This window comes from Loxodonta africana, chromosome 9 (genome assembly GCF_030014295.1).
Source record: "Loxodonta africana isolate mLoxAfr1 chromosome 9, mLoxAfr1.hap2, whole genome shotgun sequence".
Classification (NCBI taxonomy): Eukaryota; Metazoa; Chordata; class Mammalia; order Proboscidea; family Elephantidae; genus Loxodonta; species Loxodonta africana.
Window position 1 is genome coordinate 110742302 of NC_087350.1, and position 19422 is coordinate 110761723.

General features: G+C 40.0%; 1 pseudogene; it reads right to left on the bottom strand.

Moving 5' to 3' along the window:
- Nucleotides 1-953, bottom strand: LOC100674509 (RNA-binding protein 48-like; annotated as a pseudogene).
- Between the last annotated feature and the right edge of the window lie 18469 nt (nucleotides 954-19422).

The window sequence follows — 19422 nt, forward strand, 5'->3', positions numbered from 1 at the left end:
TACCAGCAGTAAAATCCCTTTAAAATGACAGATTAAAAATAAAAAATAAATATTCCCTTTAGGAAATATTAATTTGCTGCTGGCAACCTATATTCGTCTTTAATGGATGACTTCTATGCACATCTTCCAGTTTGTCTTCTGAAGGCTTTGGCACAGGTGAAATTACCTGAATTAAATTTGCAGTTGTATTCAATGAGTATTCATTCACGATGGTGCATGTCTACTTTAGGTATGTCTGGTAATTTTGATCCAATCATAACCTTGTTACTACCCGTGCTTGTTTCAAGAGAAGTTCCAAGTCTCCAGTCGTCCTTTCTTCTGCTTTTCCTCTCCTGTAGCTGTGTTTTCCTAGGCATTAATCTGTCAAACTTTTGTGCACTGAATTTTTAAAGTTTTCATCTGTATTTTTGCAAAGTGTTATTGTCATTACAAGGTGCCACTGTTTCCTCCAGTTTTCTACTATCCTCAGAGGAATTTGGTGCTCTGGTGAACATTTTGAGGAGAAATAACATAAAGGCAATTCACAAGGATCTGGGTTTCTGGTAGAAGTGTTCAGGGCAGATGCACAAAACCTAGATGTCTCTGAGTGGAAATCCCGACTGAAATCTTCTGTGTCTTTAATCTCTGTCACCAGTTTCTTCTTTGTTGTGTATTGGTCTTTATTTTTAGTAGTTCTTGCTATGTAACCCTTTCTCTCTTGTAACTTTTTTCTGGTTTCTTCAACTGTCTCAAATTCTGGAGCATAGCAGATGTGAAGCAATCCACCAAAGAAACACTGTTTATCTATTTTTCTCTTGGCTGCCCTTGAACTTTGTAAATTCAAACATTTAATAAGATAAGCTTCTGTAAAAAGCCTTCTGCTGCCTATTCACCTAGAGCATTAATTACACTGTTCAGTTGCACCATATAAAGCAAATCGCTCAACTTAGAGTCATACCTCGTACATCCCGCATTCCGATTATTAATGGATGTTTGCAGCTGTTTCTTCTCATTTTGAGTTGTGCCACATAAGCAAATGAAGGTCCTGAAAGCTTGACTCCATCCGCGTCATTAAGGTTGACTCTACTTTGAGGGGAAACCCTGGTGGCGTGGTGGTTAAGTGCTACAGCTACTAACCAAGAGGTCAGCTGTTTGAATCCGCCAGGCGCTCCTTGGAAACTCTATGGGGCAGTTCTACTCTGTCCTGTAGGGTCGCTAGTCGGAATCGACTCGACGGCACTGGGTTTGGGTTTTTTTGGTTTGCTACTTTGAGGATGCAGCTCTTCCCCAGTTGTATTTTGAGAGCCTGCCAACCTGAGGGGCTCATCTTCCGGCACTGCCAGATTATGGCCCGGCAGGGAGGGACCAGCCTGGAGCCAAAGGGCAAGGGAACCTGTTTGATGCGTCCTATGAAAAGATGAGCCTTTGAGGGCAGGGAGTAGGGTGGAGAAACTGGAGAAGGTGGAGAAGGATGGAGATTGAAGCTGCAGAGACAAACTGTATTCAGCTCAATGACATTTTGTTGTATAAATGTATAATCATTTAATCATCTACTGTTGGGCATTTAGGTTGTTTCCAGATTTTTGTTTTGCTTATTAGCACCATTTTATTTATATATTTGTATAACTATTCTAATTTCCATAAGAGACATTCTTAGAAGTAGAGTGGCTGGGTCCCACTTTTAAGGTTTTGATGTGTATTGTTAAGCACCCAGAAAGATTTTCACACTTTATCCTCTGCCAGCAGCGTGTGAGAGAGCTTGTTTTCCTATGTCCTCATTAACTAGGCATTGCCATGAATCTTTCCTAGTGTAATAGGAAAAAAAGATTACATCTGGCTGTTTCAATTTATATTTCCTTGATTACTAGCTGAACTTTGAAAGATCTTCATTGGCCATTTGTGACTTTGTTGTTTCATTAAATTATCTCCCTATTTTAGTACACAACCATGCTGTCATTTGTACCTGGTGGCCACCAATCCACAGTTTCTCTGTTTTACGCTCTCCAGAGAATCAACCTTTAATATTTTGTGGTATACTTTGCCATGGTTGTTTGACTAGAGTGGGGAGAGTTATAGAGGCATCTAACTCTTTAACCAAATTTTCAACCAATCTTCATATTTCTAGACCCCCCTACTTTCCCACTACTAGAGACCTGGTGCTACCAATTCTGAGCCTTTTGGTGATTATGCAATGTGATTTGCTTTGGTTCTTTTTTTTTTGATAGTTTATTAATTTATTATTCCTGATTTTCCAGCCATTTTTTTCTTTTCTTTTTTTTCAATTGTGTTTTAAATGAAGGTTTACAGAGGAAATTAGTTTCTCACTAAACAATATACATACTGTTTTGTGGTATTAATCACCAACCCCCTGCTTTGGTTCTTGACTTTGCCCACTGCCAGTTATAAATTCAAATTTCTCAGGTCTGCCAAGTAAGTTACCACTGTTCCATCTGCTTTCCAACTTCCTCATTTTTGTGGTGGTTGTCTTTTCTCCTTTTCTCTTTGTCCTTGTGGGTTGTATCTTACCAAAAACTCCCAGATCTTTGAGTCTTTTCCAACTTATGGCAACCCTTGTGTTTCAAAGTAGAACCTCACTCTATATGGTTTTCAATGGCTGTAATCTTTCTGAAGTAGATTGCCAGGCTGTTCTTCTGAGCGCCACTGGGTGATTTGAACCACCAACCTTTTGGTTAGGAACTGAGTGCTTAACCTTTTGAACTACCCAGGGACTATACTGTCATTTTAGTGAGCTTATTAGAGGAAGTGGAGCTAAATTCTTGTCCTCAACCCTCCATCTTTAACAAGAAATCCTGAGTTGAATTTATGTCTTAAGAGTTGAAAGTGTTTTACGGACTTCACTAGGCTGGTAAATACCACATACGTCTCATATACCCAGAAGGTATATAAAATGCAGCCGCTTAGACCAGAGGGCCTTGAAGTCACCTTAGATCAGTGTGAGGAAGGCTCCTGTATTGATGAAAAATTTCCTATGACCTGTTAGAATATATCTGTACTCATATTCATGCAAAAACATTTGTGAACTTGTTCATTTGCATACAGTCCAGTGAATCTGATGCGTATACATGTATTATATCTATAATCCAAGTTAAACCTTCCAGGAGCATAGCCAAAAAAAAAAAAATTATACACATACACACATATTTAATTGTGGTGAAAATATACGCAGCAACACATACACCAGTTCAGCAATTGCTATACGTATAATTTAGTGGCATTGATTACATCCTTCGAGTTGTACATAGCAAAGTATTTAATACTGTTGGTGCCTGGGGACAGCATTCAAAATGGACAATGGCTAAAACAGGATCCTGGAGGCCCCTTGCTGGTCTGGGTGTTACCGCTTTATATGCTGGATGATAGGGTGGTCTGGGTCGTCCAGGGAGAGACTAGGATGGTATGGGGTTGGGGGAGGGGAACACTTGGTAGCTTCACTACAGTTGCTGTTTGCCAACTAATATGAAAGTATTTCCATATTTTATGGTAGGTATGGCCATAATGAAGGAGCCCTGGTAGAAACCCTGGTGGGCTAGTGATGAAGTGTTACAGCTGCTAGTCAAGAAGTTGGCATTTTGAATCCACCAGGTGCTCCTTGGAAACTCTATGGGGCAGTTCTACTCTGTCTTATAGAGTCACTATGAATCAGAATCAACTCGATGGCAGTGGGTTTGGTTTTTTTTTTTTTCTGGTTTCTATGGCCATAATGAAGCATAAGGAAGGAGCCCGGTGATGCAATGGTTAAACACTCGCCTACTAACCGAAAGGTCCGCAGTTTGAACCCACCAGATAGTCTGTGGAGAAAGACCTGGTGAGCTGCTCCTGTAAAGATTTCACCCTAGGAAATCCAGTGGGGCAGTTCTACTCTGTCACATGGGGTCACTATGAGTTGGAACCGACTCAACGGCACACAGTGTCAACAACGACAACATGGCTGTAATAGCTAAGTATCAGCCCTGAGCCTTTTCCCTATTGGCTGCAACCATGCTGCCCTTATGGGAATTATTTTCCATTTCTGGGATGCTCTAGATGTTGCTTTAACCTATGTTGTCTGCCTTATTTCCTCTAGTAAATTTCCTTCCCAGCTTCATCTGTATGGTGGATCTCATCTGTAGGCTCAGGCCCTCACCAGTTCCTGAACCAGTCCCGAATGTGGTGGCAATCTAATCAGCAATGTCAGCAACCTGGCACTTGCTCTCTAACAAGAGCCTTAGCTGCCTAGGTATTCCCTGAGTTGAGGCCTTCCCTTCCCTCTCCCAGGTTAGCTTTGTTGGTTGGGCTTTTTGCCCCAGTTTCTCTGCCCAGTATACTTGATACCTGATACTTTTTGGTGGCTTTTGCTCCCTTTGACCCCCTCTTCCCAGTCACTTTCTGTAATCTTAATGCAAATGTGACTGATGGTCGCAATTCATAGGAGCATGGAATTTTAATGCTGATAGGACTTTTAGGGACTTTCAAACTATTTGGATTGTGACCCATAGTAAGAAATGCACTTATATTGTATCCCAGAACACAAACACACACACACTCTCTGTCTCACAGTCATGTGTGATTACCCAACACACATGCATACGTTTTGTTTGAACAAAAGTTTCATGAAACGATACCTTTACAATCTGTTATATTTAATTGAAAAATTCTGATCAGGATCCAATATATTGATTGTATGACTAATGACTATAACCTGACACTTGAGAAACTGATCTATCGCACTCATTTCAATTTACAGATGAGAAACAAGCTTGGAGAGGTCAAATGACTTGTGTGAAATCACACAGCTAGGAATAATGTGCTCAAAGCTAGAACTCAGATCTCAGATTTCTTGTTTTATGTTGCTTTATTTATCTGGAATAGTCTCCTTGGTCTCCCCCACCACCCATGACATTGACTTTTAAAAGGTCCGTGCCAGTTGTCTCATAGGCTGTTCTACATTCTGGGATTTATCTGATTATGTATTTATGGTGTCATTTAACTTGATGCTCATTACAGTTACTCTTATTACTTCTTCCTAAAAGAATTACAGTCAGAACCGTATGATTTATGGTTAACAGAACTAAGTGAAACTGAAAATTTTAGGCTTATATCAGAAGCTGTACATATAAATGAGCATGGTTAACCTGATAAGATCTCAGGTTTTCATCCAAAGGTCCTTCCACCATATTGCTAGTTGCCATCAAGTTGGCTCCAACTCATAGTAACTGTGTAACAGAACAAAACATTGCCTGGTCCTGTGTCATAGTCACAATCATTGGCGTGTTTGAGTCCATTTTGCAGCCACGGTGTCAATTCATCTCACTGGGGGTCTCCCTCTTTTTTGCTGACCCTCTGCTTTACCATGCATGATATCTTTCTCCAGCGATTAGTCCCTGCTGATGACATGTCCAAAGTAAGTGAGGTGAACTATGTATCACTATCCTTGCTTTTAAGGAGCATCCTGGCTGGACTTCGAAAGACTGATTTGCTCATTCTCCTGGCTGTTGTTGTTGGTGTGTGCTGTTGAGTCGATTCTAACTCATAGCGACCCTGTAGGGCACAGTAGAACTGCCCCTTGGGGTTTCTTAGACTATAATTTTTACCAGAGCAGATCACCAAGTCTTTTCTCCCTCAGAGTGCCTGGTGGGTTCAAACTGCTGACCTTTTGGTTAGCGGTTAAGCGTTCAACCTTTGCACCACCAGGGCTCCTTATGTTTCTGGCAGTTAATGGTATATTCAGTATTCTTCACCAATTCCACAATTCAGATGCACCAATTCTTCTTTGGTCTTACTTTTTTATTGTTCAGCTTTCACGTGCATATGAGGCAATTGAAAATACCATGGCTTGGGTCAGGCGCACCTTAGTCATCAGAGCTACCATGGCTTACTGTATAGCTAAGTTTCTCTTTTATTGCTCTTTGTCTCTTTTCTCTTGGACAAAGTGGTCTACTTATATCTACTAGATTGTTTATCCAGCTGGACAACGAATAAAGAAGACTGAAGAATTGATGCCTTTGAATTATGGTATTGGTGAAGAATATTGAATATACCATGGACTGCCAGCAGAACAAACAAATCTGTCTTGGAAGAAGTACAGCCAGAATGCTCATTAGAAGCAAGGATGGTGAGACTTCATCTCACATTCTTTAAACACGGTATCAGGAGGGACCAGTCCCTGGAGAAGGACATCTTTCTTAGTAAAGTAGAAGGTCATCAAAAAAGAGGAAGACCCTCAACGAGATGGATTGACACAGTAGCTGCAGCAATGGGCTTAAGCATAATGATTATGAGGATGGCACAGGCTGGGTGGTGTTTCATTCTGTGGAAATAGGGTCGGACTCCACACCTAACAACAGATTGCCTATCCAATTGAAATATTTTGAATGATACACATGTCCTTTCCCCAAATGAACCACTAGATGGTAGTGTAAACTGTTTTAGTGGTGGACTATTCAGTGAGCCATAATGAGTTTAGATTGTATATTTGCTGCCTTATATATTGGTATTTCTCTGTGGGTAAGTTGAGGTTTATGCCTGTTCCAAAGAAACTATTTTACATGATTCTACAAGCAGGATTCATTTTTTATTTGGTATTTATTTTTTCATCTGTGTGGAAGAGATTAAAACAAAAAACCTGTTTTCAGCACTCCCCGAATTGTTTTTTATTCTATGTATCCTTCTTTTTTGAGTTCTTATCCTGTAAGACTTTAAAGAATTATTCTCTATTATTTCCAGATTAAAAACTAAATTTCTTTTAGCATAGGAAGTCTCTGTGGGCCCTTTCAGGTTTGAAGTAAACAAAAACCCCAAACAACTTTGTGTTTATCATCTTCTAAGAAACAAGACTGGAGCCCTGGTGGTGCAGTGGTTAAGAGCTCGGCTCATAACCAAAAGGTTGGCAGTTCAAATCCACCAACCGTTCCTTGGAAATCCTATGGGGCAGCTCTACTCTGTCCTGTAAGATTTCTATGAGTCGGAATTGACTTGACGACAGTGTTTTTTTTTTTTTTTAAGAAACAAGATTAGAAATATGTTTTAGAAGGTTTTTTCCTTAGCTGCAGCAAGGTTGGCAGCATGATCTGTGCAAGTACTAGAAGCTTTTGAGGGGGCGTGTATGAAGGCAGTGCCATTTGTTGTGATTTTGGGGTTAGGCAGAACGGTTGAGCCCTTGCTCACAGCTCTGCTGGAAGAAAAAGAGGGAACCAAATAGCTGTTCTTGACCCTTATTTCTTCTGTCACTCCTTCCTCCTCTACTCCAGTTCTCTATTTTTTCTTTTAAAAAAATTAAAATTTTTCTGTTGAGGTTAAATTCATATAATTAATCATTTAAAAATATAATTCAGTGGTAGTAAACACTTAAGAATATTAAGTGTATTCGCAGTGTTGAACTTTTTCATCACCCCATAAAAGTACGCTGTATCCATAAAGCAAGGAGCCCTGGTGCTGCAGTGGTTAAGCACTTGGCTACTAACTGAAAGGTTGATGATTCAAACCCATCCAGCCACTCCACGGGAGAAAACACCTGGCAACCTGCTTCTGTAAAGATTACAGCCTTGGCAAAGTGATAGAAGACTCATAGACACATCCAGACTCCCTGAGGGACTGAGTTACGGGGCTGAGAGCTGGGGACCATGGCCTTCGGGACATCTAGCTCAATTGGCATGACAGTTTATAAAGAAAATGTTCTACATCTGACTTTGGTGAGTAGCGTCTGGGCCCTTAAAAGCTTGTGAGCATCCATTTAAGATGTCTACTAGTCCCACCCTGTCTCGAGCAAGGAAGAATGAAGAAAACCAAAGGCACAAGGGAAAGATTAGTCCTTTGAACTAATGGACCACAACTATTACAGCCTCTACCAGACTAAGTCCAGCACAACTAGATGGTGCCTGGCTCCCACCACTGACTGCTGTGACAGAGATCACAATACAGGGCCCTGGACAGAGCTGGAGAAAAATGTAGAACAAAATTCTAACTCACAAAAAAAAAAGACCAGACTTACTGGCCTGACAGAGACTGGAAAAACCCTGAGAGTATGGCCCCCGGACACCCTTTTAACTCAGTACTGAAGTCATTCCTGAGGTTCACCCTTCATCCAAAGATTAGACAGGCCTATAAAACAAACAATAACACATGTATATGAAACGAAATGGGCACACTAGCCTAGGGGCAAGGATAAGAAGGCAGGAGGGGATAGGAAAACTGGACGAATGGAAATGGGGAACCCAAGGTTGAAAAGAGGAGAATGTTGACAAGTCATAGAGTTGGCTACCAATGTCACAAAACAGTATGTGTATTAATTGCTTAACGAGAAACTAGTTTGCTCTGTCAACTTTCACCTAAAACATAATAAAAAAAGACCACAGCCTTGGAAACCCTAAGGGGCAAGTCTGCTCTGTCCTAAAGGGTTGCTATGAGTCGGAATCGACTGGACGGCACACAACAGCAATGCATTAAGTAATCCCTTGCAATTTTCCCCTCCCCCATACCTTTGTAACTTCTCAGTGGCTCTCTGCCTCTACAGATACTTCCAGAAATATCATATAAAAGGAATCATAGACTATGTTATCTTTTGTGTCTGGCTTCTTTCACTTAGCATGTTTTCGAGGTAGCCAAATTGTAGCATGTATCAGTGCTTATTTTTTTATGACTGAATTGTATTCCATTTTAGGTACATGCCATTTTATGTATGTGTTTATCCATTGTCTTCTGAAGGATGTTGAGTTGTTTCCACCTTTTGGTTATTACAAATAATGATATTATAAACATTTGTGTACAGGTTTCTAGGAAGATACATGTTTTCATTTCTCTTGGATATATATACCTAGGAGAGGAATTGCAGGGTCATATGGTAGTTCTCTGTTACTTTTTTTTTTTTTTTAATAACTTTTATTAAGCTTCAAGTGAACGTTTACAAATCCAATCAGTCTGTCACATATAACTTTACATACATCTCACTCCCTACTCCTACTTACTCTCCCCCTCTTGAGTCAGCCCTTTCAGTCTCTCCTTTCTTGACAATTTTGCCTGCTTCCCTCTCTCTCTATCCTCCCATCCCCCCTCCAGACAAGAGTTGCCAACACAATCTCAAGTGTCCACCTGATATAATTAGCTCACTCTTCATCAGCGTCTCTCTCCCACCCGCTGACCAGTCCCTTTCATTTCTGATGAGTTGTCTTTGGGGATGGTTCCTGTCCTGTGTCAACAGAAGGTCTGGGGAGCGTGGCCGCCGGGATTCCTCCAGTCTCAGTCAGACCATTAAGTTTGGTCTTTTTATGAGAATTTGGGGTCTGCATCCCACTGATCTCCTGCTCCCTCAGGGGTGCTCTGCTGTGCTCCCTGTCAGGGCAGTCATCGATTGTGGCCGGGCACCAACTAGTTCTTCTGGTCTCAGGATGATGTAGGTCTCTGGTTCATGTGGCCCTTTCTGTCTCTTGGGCTCTTAGTTATCGTGTGGCCTTGGTGTTCTTCATTTTCCTTTGCTCCAGGTGGGTTGAGACCAATTGCTGCATCTTAGATGGCCGCTTGTTAGCATTTAAGACCCCAGACGCCACATTTCAAAGTGGGATGCAGAATGATTTCATAATAGAATTATTTTGCCAATTGACTTAGAAGTCCCCGCAAACCATGTTCCCCAGACCCCCGCGCTTGCTCCGCTGACCTTTGAAGCATTCATTTTATCCCGGAAACTTCTTTGCTTTTGGTCCAGTCCAATTGAGCTGACCTTCCATGTATTGAGTGTTGTCTTTCCCTTCACCTAAAGCAGTTCTTATCTACTGATTAATCAATAAAAAACCCTCTCCCACCCTCCCTCCCTCCCCCCCTTCGTAACCACAAAAGTATGTGTTCTTCTCAGGTTTACTATTTCTCAAGATCTTATAATAGTGGTCTTATACAATATTTGTCCTTTTGCCTCTGACTAATTTCACTCAGCATAATGCCTTCCAGGTTCCTCCATGTTATGAAATGTTTCAGAGATTAGTCACTGTTCTTTATCAATGCGTAGTATTCCATTGTGTGAATATACCACAATTTATTTACCCATTCATCCGTTGATGGACACCTTGGTTGCTTCCAGCTTTTTGCTATTGTAAACAGAGCTGCAATAAACATGGGTGTGCATATATCTGTTTGTATGAAGGCTCTTGTATCTCTAGGGTATATTCCGAGGAGTGGGATTTCTGGGTTGTATGGTAGTTCTATTTCTAACTGTTTAAGATAACGCCAGATAGATTTCCAAAGTGGTTGTACCATTTTACATTCCCACCAGCAGTGTATGAGAGTTCCAATCTCTCCGCAGCCTCTCCAACATTTATTATTTTGTGTTTTTTGGATTAATGCCAGCCTTGCTGGTGTGAGATGGAATCTCATCGTAGTTTTAATTTGCATTTCTCTAGTGGCTAATGATCGAGAACATTTTCTCATGTATCTGTTGGCTGCCTGAATATCTTCTTTAGTGAAATGTGTGTTCATATCCTTTGCCCACTTCTTGATTGGGTTGTTTGTCTTTTTGTGGTTGAGTTTTGACAGAATCATGTAGATTTTAGAGATCAGGCGCTGGTCGGAGATGTCATAGCTGAAAATTTTTTCCCAGTCTGTAGGTGGTCTTTTTACTCTTTTGGTGAAGTCTTTAGATGAGCATAGGTGTTTGATTTTTAGGAGCTCCCAGTTATCGGGTTTCTCTTCATCATTTTTGGTAATGTTTTATATTCTATTTATACCTTGTATTAGGGCTCCTAGGGTTGTCCCAATTTTTTCTTCCATGATCCTTATCGTTTTAGTCTTTATGTTTAGGTCTTTGATCCACTTGGAGTTAGTTTTTGTGCATGGTGTGAGGTATGGGTCCTGTTTCATTTTTTTGCAAATGGATATCCAGTTATGCCAGCACCATTTGTTAAAAAGGCTATCTTTTCCCCAGTTAATTGACACTGGTCCTTTGTCAAATATCAGCTGCTCATACGTGGATGGATCTATGTCTGGGTTCTCAATTCTGTTCCATTGGTCTATGTGTCTGTTGTTGTACCAATACCAGGCTGTTTTGACTACTGTGGCTGTATAATAGGTTCTGAAGTCAGGTAAGGTGAGGCCTCCCACTTTCTTCTTCTTTTTCAGTAGTGCTTTGCTTATCCGGGGCTTCTTTCCCTTCCATATGAAATTGGTGATTTGTTTCTCTATCCCCTTAAAATATGACATTGGAATTTGGATCGGAAGTGCGTTAAATATATAGATGGCTTTTGGTAGAATAGACATTTTTACTATGTTAAGTCTTCCTATCCATGAGCAAGGTATGTTTTTCCACTTAAGTATGTCCTTTTGAATTTCTTGTAGTAGAGCTTTGTAGTTTTCTTTGTATAGGTCTTTTACATCCTTGGTAAGATTTATTCCTAAGTATCTTATCTTCTTGGGGGCTACTGTGAATGGTATTGATTTGGTGATTTCCTCTTCGGTGTTCTTTTTGTTGATGTAGAGGAATCCAAGTGATTTTTGTATGTTTATTTTATAACCTGAGACTCTGCCGAACTCTTCTATTAGTTTCAGTAGTTTTCTGGAGGATTCCTTAGGGTTTTCTGTGTATATAATCATGTCATCTGCAAATAGTGATAACTTTACTTCTTCCTTGCCAATCCGGATACCTTTTATTTCTTTGTCTAGCCTAATTGCCCTGGCTAAGACTTCCAACACGATGTTGAATAAGAGCAGTGATAAAGGGCATCCTTGTCTGGTTCCCGTTCTCAAGGGAAATGCTTTCAGGTTCTCTCCATTTAGAGTGATATTGGCTGTTGGCTTTGCATAGATGCCCTTTAGTATGTTGAGGAATTTTCCTTCAATTCCTATTTTGGTAAGAGTTTTTATCATGAATGGGTGTTGGACTCTGTCAAATGCCTTTTCTGCATCAATTGATAAGATCATGTGGTTTTTGTCTTTTATTTATGTGATGGATTACATTAATGGTTTTTCTGATACTAAACCAGCCTTGCATACCTGGTATAAATCCCACTTGATCAGGGTGAATTATTTTTTTGATGTGTTGTTGGATTCTATTGGCTAGAATTTTGTTGAGGATTTTTGCATCAATGTTCATGAGGGATATAGGTCTATAATTTTCTTTTTTTGTAATGTCTTTACCTGGTTTTGGTATCAGGGAGATGGTGGCTTCATAGAATGAGTTGGGTAGTATTCCGTCATTTTCTATGCTTTGGAATACCTTCAGTAGTAGTGGTGTTAACTCTTCTCTGAAAGTTTGGTAGAACTCTGCAGTGAAGCCGTCCGGGCCAGGGCTTTTTTTTGTTGGGAGTTTTTTGATTACCGTTTCAATCGCTTTTTTTGTTATGGGTCTATTTAGTTGTTCTACTTCTGAATGTGTTAGTTTAGGTAGGTAGTGTTTTTCCAGGAATTCATCCATTTCTTCTAGGTTTTCAAATTTGTTAGAGTACAATTTTTCATAATAATCTGAAATGATTCTTTTAATTTCATTTGGTTCTGTTGTGATGTGGTCCTTCTCATTTCTTATTCGGGTTATTTGTTTCCTTTCCTGTATTTCTTTAGTCAGTCTAGCCAATGGTTTATCAATTTTGTTAATTTTTTCAAAGAACCAGCTTTTGGCTTTGTTAATTCTTTCGATTGTTTTTCTGTTCTCTAATTCATTTAGTTCAGCTCTAATTTTTATTATTTGTTTTCTTCTGGTGCCTGATGGATTCTTTTGTTGCTCACTTTCTATTTGTTCAAGTTGTAGGGACAGTTCTCTGATTTTGGCTCTTTCTTCTTTTTGTATGTGTGCATTTATTGATATAAATTGGCCTCTGAGCACTGCTTTTGCTGTGTCCCAGAGGTTTTGATAGGAAGTATTTTCATTCTCGTTGCTTTCTATGAATTTCCTTATTCCCTCCTTGATGTCTTCTATAACCCAGTCTTTTTTCAGGAGGGTATTGTTCATTTTCCAAGTATTTGATTTCTTTTCCCTAGTTTTTCTGTTATTGATCTCTAGTTTTATTGCCTTGTGGTCTGAGAAAATGCTTTGTAATATTTCGATGTTTTGGACTCTGCAAAGGTTTGTTTTATGACCTAATATGTGGTCTATTGTAGAGAATGTTCCATGTGTGCTAGAAAAAAAAAGTATATTTTGCAGCAGTTGGGTGGAGAGTTCTGTATAAGTCAATGAGGTCAAGTTGGTTGATTGTTGTAATTAGATCTTCCGTGTCTCTGTTGAGCTTCTTACTGGATGTCCTGTCCTTCTCCAAAAGTGGTGTGTTGAAGTCTCCTACTATAATTGCGGAGGTATCTATCTCGCTTTTCAATTCTGTTAAAATTTGATTTATGTATCTTGCAGCCCTGTCATTGGGTGCGTAAATATTTAATATGGTTATGTCTTCCTGATCAGTTGTCCCTTTTATCATCATATAGTGTCCTTCTTTATCCTTTGTGGTGGATTTAAGTCTAAAGTCTATTTTGTCAGAAATTAATATTGCTACTCCTCTTCTTTTTTGCTTATTGTTTGCTTGATATACTTTTTTCCATCCTTTGAGTTTTAGTTTGTTTGTGTCTCTAAGTCTAAGGTGTGTCTCTTGTAGGCAGCATATAGATGGATCGTGTTTCTTTATCCAGTCTGTGACTCTCTGTCTCTTTATTGGTGCATTTAGTCCATTTACATTCAGGGTAATTATAGATAAATAAGTTTTTAGTACTGTCATTTTGATGCCTTTTTATGTGTGTTGTTGACAATTTCATTTTTCCACATACTTTTTTGTGCTGAGGCGTTTTTCTTAGTAAATTGTGAGATCCTCATTTTCATAGTGCTTGACTTTATGTTAGTTGAGTCGTTACGTTTTTCTTGGTTTTTATCTTGAGTTACAGAGTTGTTATACCTTTTTGTGGTTACCTTATTATTTACCCCTATTTTTCTAAGTAAAAACCTAACTTGTATTGTTCTATATCGCCTTGTATCACTCTCCATATGGCAGTTCAATGCCTCCTGTATTTAGTCCCTCTTTTTGATTATTGTGATCTTTTACCTATTGACTTCCATGATTCCCTGTTTTGTGTATTTTTTTTTTAATTAATCTTAATTTGTTTGTTTTTGTGATTTCCCTATTTGAGTTGATATCAGGACGTTCTGTTTTGTGACCTTGTGTTTTGCTGATATCTGATATTATTGGTTCTCTGACCAAACAATATCCTTTAGTATTTCTTGTAGCTTTGGTTTGGTTTTTGCAAATTCTCTAAACTTGTGTTTGTCTGTAAATATCTTAATTTCGCCTTCATATTTCAGAGAGAGTTTTGCTGGATATATGATCCTTGGCTGGCAGTTTTTCTCCTTCAGTGTTCTGTATATGTCGTCCCATTCCCTTCTTGCCTGCATGGTTTCTGCTGAGTAGTCAGAACATATTCTTATTGATTCTCCCTTGAAGGAAACCTTTCTTTTCTCCCTGGCTGCTTTTAAAATTTTCTGTTTATCTTTGGTTTTGGTGAGTTTGATGATAATATGTCTTGGTGTTTTTCTTTTTGGATCAATCTTAAATGGAGTTCGATGAGCATCTTGGATAGCTATCCTTTCGTCTTTCATGATGTCAGGGAAGTTTTGTGTCAGGAGTTCTTCAACTATTTTCTCTGTGTTTTCTGTCCCCCCTCCCTGTTCTGGGACTCCAATCACCTGCAGGTTATCCTTCTTGATAGAGTCCCACGTAATTCTTAGGGTTTCTTCATTTTTTTTAATTCTTTTATCCGATTTTTTTTCAGCTATGTTGGTATTGATTCCCTGGTCCTCCAGATGTCCCAGTCTGCATTCTGATTGCTCGAGTTTGCTCCTCTGACTTCCTATTGCGTTGTCTAATTCTGTTATTTTATTGTTAATCTTTTGGATTTTTACATGTTGTCTCTCTATGGATTCTTGCAACTTATTAATTTTTGCACTATGTTCTTGAATAATCTTTTTGAGTTCTTCAACAGTTTTATCAGTGTGTTCCTTGGCTTTTTCTGCAGTTATCCTAATTTCATTTGTGATATCATTAAGCATTCTGTAAATTAGTTTTTTATATTCTGTATCTGATAATTCCAAGATTGTATCTTCATTTGGGAAAGGTTTTGATTCTTTTGTTTGGGGGGTTGGAGAAGCTGTCCCGGTCTGCTTCTTTAAGTGGTTTGATATGGATTGTTGTCTCCGAGCCATCACTGGGAAACTAGTTTTTCCAGAAAATCCGCTAAAAAAAAACTGCAGTCAGATCCCTATCAGAGTTCTCCCTCTGGCTCAGGCTATTCAGATGTTAATGAAGCCGCCTGGGGAGGGTGGGGGAGGGAACAGAGAGATAGGAGAGTAGCACCTCAGAATATAGCCAGAGTTGCTTGTCTTGCTTGGAATGACTATTATATCTGAGATTCCCGCGGGGCGCGTCGCCTATGTGTGCTGGCTGTGTGGAGATTGCCCCCGGGGGGTCTGGCCCGCTGGAGTCAAGGTCAGATCCTCCGCTTCCAGCCCCACGCCCAGCATCAAGGCTCCCCTACTGGAACGGTGCACTCTCGACTCCAAAATCAGTCGCTGCCTCCCGGGGAATTCTCGTCCCTCCAGCCGCTTGGTCGTGCCGCCTCCGAGAACCAGTTGGGCCTCCTCCCGGGGTTAGTTCAGATGGGTGGAGCAGCTCCCTGTGCTTGTGCTGTGACCGAGTGTCCCGGCTGGGACGCTGTTCTCCCCGCTCCAATACCAGTCGCTGCCTCCCGGGGACTTCTCCTACCGGCTGCGTCCCACACCGCCCGCGCGACCCGGCTGGTCCCCTTCCCGGGGTTAGTTCAGGGGGGTGAAGCAACTCTCCGTGTTTATGGTGTACCTGCGTCCAGTCCAAATCCCTGCGGGACGGTTCCCCGGCTCGGACGCTGCTCTTTCTGCTCCAAGACCAGTCACTGCCTCCCGGGGACTTCTCCTACCGGCTGCGTCCCACGCTGCCCGTGGAACCAGCTGGTCCCCCTCCCGGGGTTAGTTCAGGAGGGTGGAGCAGGTCTCTGTGCTTGTGCCGTACCTGACTGGTACGCTGGCTCCAGGCTCTGGAAACAATCGCTGCTTCCCCGTATTAGTTCGTTCTCTGTCTCTAAATCTGTGTTTGTTGTTCAGGGTTCGTAGATTGTTATGTATGTGATCGATTCACTTGTTTTTCCGTGTCTTTGTTGTAAGAGGGATCCGAGGTAGCGTCTGCCTAGTCCGCCATCCTGGCTCCGCCCCCTCTCTGTTACTTTTTGAGGAACTGTCAAACTATTTCCCACAGTGGCTGCACCATTTTATATCCCCTCCAGCAATGTATAGGGTTCCTATTTCTCCACATCTTCACCAACACTTGTTATTTTCTGTTTTCTTGATTAGAGCCACTTTAGTGCGTGTGAAATAGTATCTCAGTTGTGGTTTTGACTTGCATTGCCGTAACTACCAATGATGTTGAGCATCATTTCATGTACTTGTTGGCCACTAGTCTATCTTCTTTAGAGAAATGTCTGTTCAAGTTCTTTACCCATTTTTTTAATTCAGTTGTCTTTTTGTGTTGAGTTGTAAGATTTCTTTATATATTCTGGATATTCAACCTTTATCAGATACATGGTTTGTAAATATTCTATCCCATTCTGTGGGTTGTCTTTTCACATTATTGATAGTATCATTTGGTGTATAAAATTTTTATGGAGTCCAATTTATTTATTTTGTTGCTTATGCTGTTAGCATCAAATCTAAGAATCCATTGCCAAATCCAAGGTCATGAAGTTTTACTCCTGTGCTTTCTTTTAAGGTTTTTATAGTTTAATTCTTACATTTAGTTTGTTGATCCATTTTGAGTTAATTTTTATATAGAGAGTGAGGTAAGGATTCAACTTTATTTTTTAGATGTGGTTAATCCAGTTGTCCCAGCACCATTTGTTGAAGACACTGTTTTTTCTCTGTTGAATTGTCTTGGCACCCTTGTCAGAAATCAGTTGGCCGTAGATGTATGGGTTTATTTCTGGACTCTCAGTTCTGTTCCACTAATTTATATGTCTGTTCTTTTTCCAGTACCACACAATTTTGATTACTGTAGCTTTGTAGTATGTTTTATAATCAGGAAGTGTGTCTTTCTATTTTGTAATTCTTTTTCAATATTGTTTTAGCTACTTGGGCCCCCTTTTAGTTCCATATGAATTTGAGGATTGGCTTTTCCATTTCTGTAAAATGTCACTGGAATTTTGGTAATGGTTGCATTGAACCTGTAGATCACTGCCTTAATTTGCTAGAGCTACCATAACCAAAAAAAAAAAAAAAACCACAAAGAAAGTGGCTTTAAATAACAGAAATTTATGATCTTACAGTTCTGGAGGCTGGAAGTCCAAATTCAGGGCCTATAGCTCTATGGGGAAGCCCTTCTTTGTCTATTTCAACTTCCAGTAGCTGCTGGCAATCCTTGGTGTTCCTGGGTTTGTGGATGAATTTGCCTCCATCCCCACATGGCATTCATCTCCCCCCTGTGTGTGTCTCTCTCTTCGCCTGTTTTCCATTTTTATAAGATGCCACTCAGAAGTGATTAGGTTTAGGATTCAGCCTACTCTGGGATGACATCATTAATATAATAGAAAAAAAACGTGTTTCCAAATAGAGTCATATTTACCAGGTACAAAGGTTAGGACTTTCTGATTTCCTTTTGGGGGATACAATTCAATCTATAACAATTGGTTTGGGTAGTGTTATAGACTAAATTGTACCCCACCCCCAAAAGATGTGTTGGAATCCTAACCGCTGTAACTATGGGTGTTACTCTGTTTGGAAATAAGGTTTTCTTTGTTATGTTAATTAGACAATACTGAAGCAGGATGGGCTGCAAATCTAATCATTTATGAGTTATAAAAAGAACAGATTCAACATAGAGATACACACATAAACAGGAGAAGACAGATGCCACATGATTATCACCACGGAACCAAGGAATGCCCAGGGGTACTCACAGGGAAGGAATTGACACAGCTAAGACCCTGATTTGGAGTTATAGCCTCCAGAACTGTGAGTGAATAAATTTATGCTCTTTAAAGCCACTCATTTATGGTATTTCTTAAAAAAATTTTTTTTATTTTACTTCAGATGGTTTACAGAGCAAGCTAGTTTCTCATTGAACAATTAATACACAGATCGTTTTGTGATATTGATTGCCAACCCTATGACATATCAACACTCTCCCATTCTTCACCTTGGGTTTCCCATTACCAGCTTTCCAGTCCCCTCCTGCCTTCTTGTCCTTGCCCCTGAGCTGGTGTGTCCATTTAGTCTTGTTCTGTTTTATGGGCCTGTCTAATCTTTGGTTGAAGGTTGAACCTCAGGACTGACTTCATTACTGAGCTATAAGGGTATCTGGGGGCCATAGTCTTAGGGTTTCTCCAGTTTCTGTGAGACCAGTAGGTCTGGTTTTTTTTTTTTTTTTTTTTTTAATGAGTTAGAATTTTATTCTACATTTTTCTCCATCTCTGTCTGGGACCCTCTATGTGATCTCTGTCAGAGCAGTTGATGGTGGTAGCCAGGCACCATCTAGTTGTGCTGGACTTAGTCTGGTGGAGGCTGTTGTAGTTGTGGTCCATTAGTCCTTTGGACTAATCTTTCCCTTGTGTCTTTTGTTTTTTTCATTCTCCATTGCTCCAGACAGGATGAGATTAGTGGAGTATCTTAGATGGTTGCTCACAAGCTTTTAAAACCCCAGACGCTACTCACCAAAGTAGAATATAGAACATTTTCTTTATAAACTTTATAAACTAGATGTTCACTTGTGGCATTTCTCTTACAGCAACACTAGGAAACTAAAACACGTAGTATTAACAGCCTAACAAAAGTAAGTCTTCCAATCCGTGAACATAGGATGTCTTTCAATTTATTTAAGCCTTTTAAATTTCTTTCAACAATGGTTTATAGTTTTTTTTTTTAATAATATTTTATTGTGTTTTCAGTGAAAGTTTACACAGCAGTTTAGGTGTGCATGCCTTCAACAATTTCTACACAGATTGTTCAGTGACGTTGGTTACATTCTTTATAATGTATGAATATTCTCAATATTTCCATTCTGGTTGTTCAGTTTCCATTAATTTGGTTTTCCTGCCCCCTTACATTCTCGTCTTTGTTTTAAAGTAATTGTTGACCATTTGGCCTCACACAGATGATTTTTTTTTTTTTTTAAGGAATGCAGTACTTATAGGTGATATTCTTTGTGAGTCAATCTGTTACTTAGCTGAAAGGTATCCTCAGGGGCTAGTCTCAGCTCAAGGTCTGAAGAGTATCTCATAGCAGTAGTCTCAGGGAGCCCTCCAATCTCAACTAGTCTAGTAAGTTTTTTTTTTTAAGTATTTGAAGTTCTGTTCCACATTTTGCTCCCATTCTATCAGGGTCCATTTATTGTGGCCTTGATCAGAACAGTCAGTAGTGGTAACTGGGCACCATCTAGTTCTTCTGGTCTCAGGGTAGATGAAGCTGTGGTTTGTGTA